Here is a 5,990-nt window from a genome sequence, read left to right as displayed (position 1 = left end):
GGTGGCATAAAGAATTTGTCACCTGAAGGCTCTCTCAGATAAATTATGGTAAAATTTTGTAAGGAAGTAGACTCTTAAAGACCTGCACAAATACGGATCCTGCACTGACTTTGAAAAAGGCATATACATACTAGTGGCATGGAGAATGCACTCTACTCATGCATGCAAATTAGACAACCAAGTCTGACTCTATTCGTGGGTGTGCTATAGCTTTAGCCATGTCGCGGGCATCATTCTCTAACATCCAGTTGTCCATGTGAAGCTTGCCGCCAAAATGGTGGCTAGGCTCATCTTCTGAACATTTGGTTCAGATGTATTTTGGTCCTTGAGGCTCAAAATTTGAGTTATTCCCATGTTTTGAAATAAAAAGAGAGTATCTTCAAAATTTTGAGTAAGTATTGTTTTTTCCTACTCAATGTCCTACTATGATGTGTTCCCTACAGTGTGTGTGTGTGTGGGAGCTCCAGAAATAGAGGGAAATCAGGTTCTAGAACGCATGGTGGGGACATTTTTGAAATCAATGTATTAGGGTGGTGGGGGCTTATAAAATTTGGCTTTTAGTCTCAGAATTTAGCTTATTGAATGAGCACAAAATCTGATGCATTCTGGCTTTCTTAGGCACTATGGAATGAAATAGAGAAGTCTCCTCCTTTTCAATCTCTCCATTTTTCTCAGAATCGAATGAGTATCCATAAATGAAGTTTGAAGAACCAGAAGAAGGACAAATAGTTCACATACAATGGTTTCTGTGCCATTGACCATCTGGTGCTCCAGGTCCATTATGAGGATACTCATGGTGCCAGCAGAGTGCTGTGTCCACTTTAGGCATCTCAACACTAACCCAGACTGGCCCAGTTTCCAGGGCAACCTTGACACCATGCTGTCTTCGTTCACCAGAGATGATGGTGTATCCTGCTGTTAGTACAGCCAACCTGTGAATTATTTTTCCTGTAGAGATGATGATTTTCTACAGTCTTTGGCATAGCTTTCACACATTTTTTAGAAAGCCAGCAGGGTTAAGCTTGTATTTGTGGCTTTGGAACAGAATGAAACTAATGCTATTAAACCTCAACCTTGATCTTAACCTTCATGGTGGCAGAGCCAGCCAGTCCACTAAATTGAGGTTCTCCTCATTCTGAAGGCAAATATGAAATGGTAATTTGGACCATTACATGAAGAGAAATTTTGTTACTAAAAAATTAAATTTAATACCTGAAGTTAAACGGTTATAATTCTTAACTGATAATAAAAATATTAACTGCTGGTCACATTTATAGCTATTCTTTCATGTCACTAATCAAAAGTGGAAATAATACTTCTAGCCTTAAAATATCTCTTCCTGGCTTTGAAAACTCAATTTGCTTTGAGAGTCATATGCCCCAAACTCCAGACTTTATTTCCTTACTACCAATTTGGGCCTTGAGGGGGCGGTTATATGACTCACATTTTCCAAATTCTCTGGAAGCCATAGAAAATATTCTGTTCAAATCCCATTACATGGTCTAATGTCAAAGCTTCCCCCATGGAAATGAGCAGAATATGCTTGGAACATTAGAGAATCATAGCACACTGGCGTTGGGAGGGCCATTAAAAAGCATCGATCCTCCTCTCTTCCTAAATAGATGAGCAAATGGAGGCTTGCAGAAACCCAGAAACTTGCCCAAAGTCACACACACAGTCTTGCATTTGGAATTGGAATCCAAGCTTCCTGTTCTCCCCACCCGTGGGTGCTTCTCTTCCCCCTGCCTGTGAAAGGAGCCTCACTCTTTTCAGGTTCTTGGATGCTGAATATGGTGAATGGGCTGGAAAAGAGTGTGACGAAACAGAGTAAAGTTTAATGGGGCATACCAAGGCTGAGAAAGAGGAAAAAGAGTTATATTTTCCCTAAAGACCTAAAAATAGCCCTGGGAACTGAGAGAATTTAGACATTATTGGATATTAAGTTACTATGGAATTTGTATAATATCTTTTAAAAATTAAACATTTTTAGCCTTATGTTAATGTTTACCCTTAAGGATTGAGAGAGAACCAAATGAAAACATTGATCAGTTAAAAACTGATATAATTCTAGAAAAACTCCTAGAATGCCTAAGGAATGTTCACCCGTTTTCTCCATTTGCTATGCATGAATTAAGTGAAATTAAAATATGTTATCATTTTAGTAGCTTACTTCTTAAAAATTTATGTGATAATCCATAATGGTAGAGGGTAAACCTCTTCTAAACTGATCTTACCCTCATTATTTATAAGGATTTAATAATAATGAGTTAATACTGCAGAGGAAGATAGAGAGGTTTACGGACTGAATTGATTTTCTTGAGATCTCAGTTTCCCAGACCAATCTCGTAAGTCTTATCCATGTAACCTCCTGAACTTTCCCCAGAAACTTAGGATGAAGGACAAATCAACCCTTCTTGATCCTGAGGAAATAACAGGTGGTTTTCTTCTAAACTCAAGTTTTTGCTAATCCAGTCAACATATTATTTTGTACTAGGTAGAACAGGCTGCATACACATTATGACTGGGGAACTGTTTGACTAAGTTGATTTCTTCTTTTGACCTTGGAGGAATTAAGGTACAGATTTGCTTTTGGTCACTGCTTCAGGCCCCATTGAAATATACACACTTGAACAAGAAAGCTGCCCAAGATGAAACATCAAATGCCTGGGGGCCAGGGTGTTAGGAAAGCTTAGATCAGAAAGGGAAGCTATATTCTACTGATGCTGCTCTCCTCATGAGCCCAGGGTGCAGCCACATCGTGGTGGACAGACATACCCATTCCCTTCAGGAGCTGAAACAGTGGAGAGGCTCGGATCTAGGAAGAGAGATTCTGCCCATAGCTGTATCATTACACCCCAGGAGGAGTGCTTTGCTTAGTAACGCCTGTTTCAATGCACAAACAGGTACTCTGCAACTACTTGCTGAAGGACTATATTTCATGAGAAAACAACATCACATGCCAACAAATCAATGTTTTCCTTTAAGTCTTCACTACGTTAGTGAAATGTTTTGGTCTATTCTACCATAAATCTATGAGAGTATAGGCGATTTCTTTAATTTGATTATGAATGTAATTCCAAATTTCTCATTGATTAAAGTCATTCTGTGCCCTCAAATATTAATGCCCTCTTCTCGTGTGGTAGATGGAACATTTAAAATTTGGTGACTATGGTGAACATGGACATGCACCAAGGGAGGATTTGTTGCCTCAGCTGTCAATCCTTTCAGGGAACACCTCAGCTGCAGTTGCCTTGCTCAAGGGAATGCTCTTCCCCTTGAGCGTATCCAGTGGCTGATGGAGGTGGGGTAATAACAGCCTGGCTTTCTTGGCCTGATGAAAGACAGCCCTAGTGGGCCATCCTCTCTCCAGAGCTGCCCGCTGGGTTGGCTGAGGCGTGCCAGCTCTACTTCTCTTTCTGCCCAAGCTTGCTTCCCCCCTTGCCTTCCGCAGGTGCTGAGCCCTAATAAACACTCTGCACTACAAGCTCCATCTCAGCATCTCGCTCTTGGGAACCAAGCCTGCAACAATGACTTTTACATATTTTATTGGCTTGTAAAAAGAAAAAAGTACATCTAAGTCATCCAGTCTTATTATGTGGTCTGTAACAGTTAGGGTTCATATCAATGTTTCTGCTTCCTTTAAATGCATAATTTAAACATATGTACCAGCACCTACTATGTGTCAGCTAGAATGCTAAACGCTAGAGAGATTGAGGTGAAAAAGTCATAGCCTTGCTTTTAATATGTGCACAAGCTAGAGAGGATGAGAGATGACTATAATAAGTGCACCGATAATCCATAAAGCAGAGGATCTTGTGTGCTTGGTTTTAAAGCGGCCGTTTTAAAGTAAAGGGATACGACTTTTAATAATAATATTAGCATTTGTAAAGCACTTGCACAGATAGTATCTCATTTGGTTTTCAAAATATCCTTGCAAGATAAGTTAATTATTACAAAAATCTCACGGATAAGAAACCAGAGGTTGTCTTCTGACCTCAAAGTCTGTGCTTTCTTTGCTATTGCCAAACACTTTCTTTTTCTTTTTTCTAAAGCATGTGGACAGAAGGAAAGGACCACCAAACCACTTTGTGTTGGTATCTGTCAGTTCTCATTAGCAAACTAGGATCTCAGATTGTGAGGAGCTTGTTGACACAAAGCATAGAGGACCTTGACCCAATAGAAATTTAGAGAATATACTATTCCAATATAAACTTCTGGAGAAAATAAATACATTCCAAATTTTATATGAAACCAAAGCCGTGCTTATGAATTTAAAACCCCAGCACATTTGGCTGTAACGTTTTGAATAGTTTCAATGTTCTAGTGTTCTACATACATGTTAACTTGAATGTTTTATTTTAAAATTGTTGAGAGTTGAACATGACTCCCTAGGAGCAGTTTGATTTGTGTGGCGTGTCGTTGTCATCATCATTGCTGCCATCATCAATTGTCATCAACATCATCATCATCATCACTAGTAACTTGATTAATAGCATACAATGAAGCAGACATTGTGCTTAGCATTTTCTCTGCTTTATCTCACTTAACCCTCTCAACAGACCTTGAGGTTAATATTAGCCCCACTTTACAGATAGTTTGAATAAGTGCTTATGGTTTCTAATCTTTCAGACTCTTTTTCTGGTATCCCAGAGTTCTTCTTCATTATCTTCAAAATGATCACCAAAACTAATATTGTCGTCATCATCACAAAATGTATATAAAGCATCTGTACTTGCATATGTGCTATAAATTTAAAGAGGTAACGTGTCTCCTTGTAAGAGCTGACATTCTAAACCCTGCTTATGGTTTTAAATAACTAATCTCTTAACAATGTGTTCTCTTAAATTTTGGTCTACACCAGCAGTGTTTTTTTTTCCATAATCCTAACACCCAATTATTTCCTCTTTCGCATTGGGACAGTGTCTTCCTTCCTTTATTTGATTCCACAGCTTCATTTTGGATTCATGATTTTTTAGGTAGCAGTTGTTGTGAGAAGCCTTGAGAAACTAGTACTAACAGAATCATTGGTCTGAAAAGAATCATGGAAGGCATGTCATCTAACTCTCTCATTTTATAGAAGTTTTTGATCCTGTGTCTCCTGACTTTTCAACCAGTGCTCGTGCCATTGGCCAATGCTATGTTCTTGATTTTTCTCGCATGACAGTTTCCCATGAACGATGCAAAAGGATTCTTCACTACTGTTGTTGAAACCAACATTCTAAGACTTTCTTTGACTATTTGCCCACTTTGCCTACTAATTCAGAGTGCTCAGCACACGTATCATTGTATGTTAAGAGCATGAACTCTGGGGCGAGACTACCTGAGTTCACATCCCTGCTCTGCTGTTTATTAGCCATGTGACTTTCAGGCAAGTTATTTGGCCTTTCTGTGCCTTGGATTCCACATCTGTACCATAGGATGAGTCTATGTATAGACCTCATGGTACTATGATGAGGATTAAATGAGTTAATGGATAATGTGTAGAAATCTAAAACCGTGCCTGGCACTGAGTAGCACTCACGAGTATTAGCTCCATTTGCGTTATGCATTCAGAGTTTGAATAAGTCGTACCTTCTCAAATATAGCTTTGATTAAGCTGAATGTTATTCTTATCCATAGTTTTTCCAAGCAAAAATTATGCATTCTTAAGATTTCTTGTTATATTACTATACAATAAAACATTTTCATTTTTTAAGGTGATAGTACTAAATTGGTAGAAATAAATCAGAGCTTGTTGTTAATTTACAGCTTAACTTTTAGCTTGCGTATTTTGGCTTAAAATTACATTCATACTAGTGGCAGAAGACACCTATTGATCATTTTATTTGCCTTCCTACATGCCTGAATCAAGCTTAGATGGAAACAATTAAAGCAATGAAATGTGCAAGTTTCTCAATACTTTTTCTGCAAAATTAATTTGCTGTAAAATGAATGTACAGCCTTCTTTTCCTCCCATCATCCAATTATTCTCAGAAACAGTCTTCTCTCCG

This window comes from Diceros bicornis, chromosome X (assembly GCF_020826845.1).
Source record: "Diceros bicornis minor isolate mBicDic1 chromosome X, mDicBic1.mat.cur, whole genome shotgun sequence".
Lineage (NCBI taxonomy): Eukaryota > Metazoa > Chordata > Mammalia > Perissodactyla > Rhinocerotidae > Diceros > Diceros bicornis.
Note: the sequence above shows the minus strand (reverse complement) of the source record.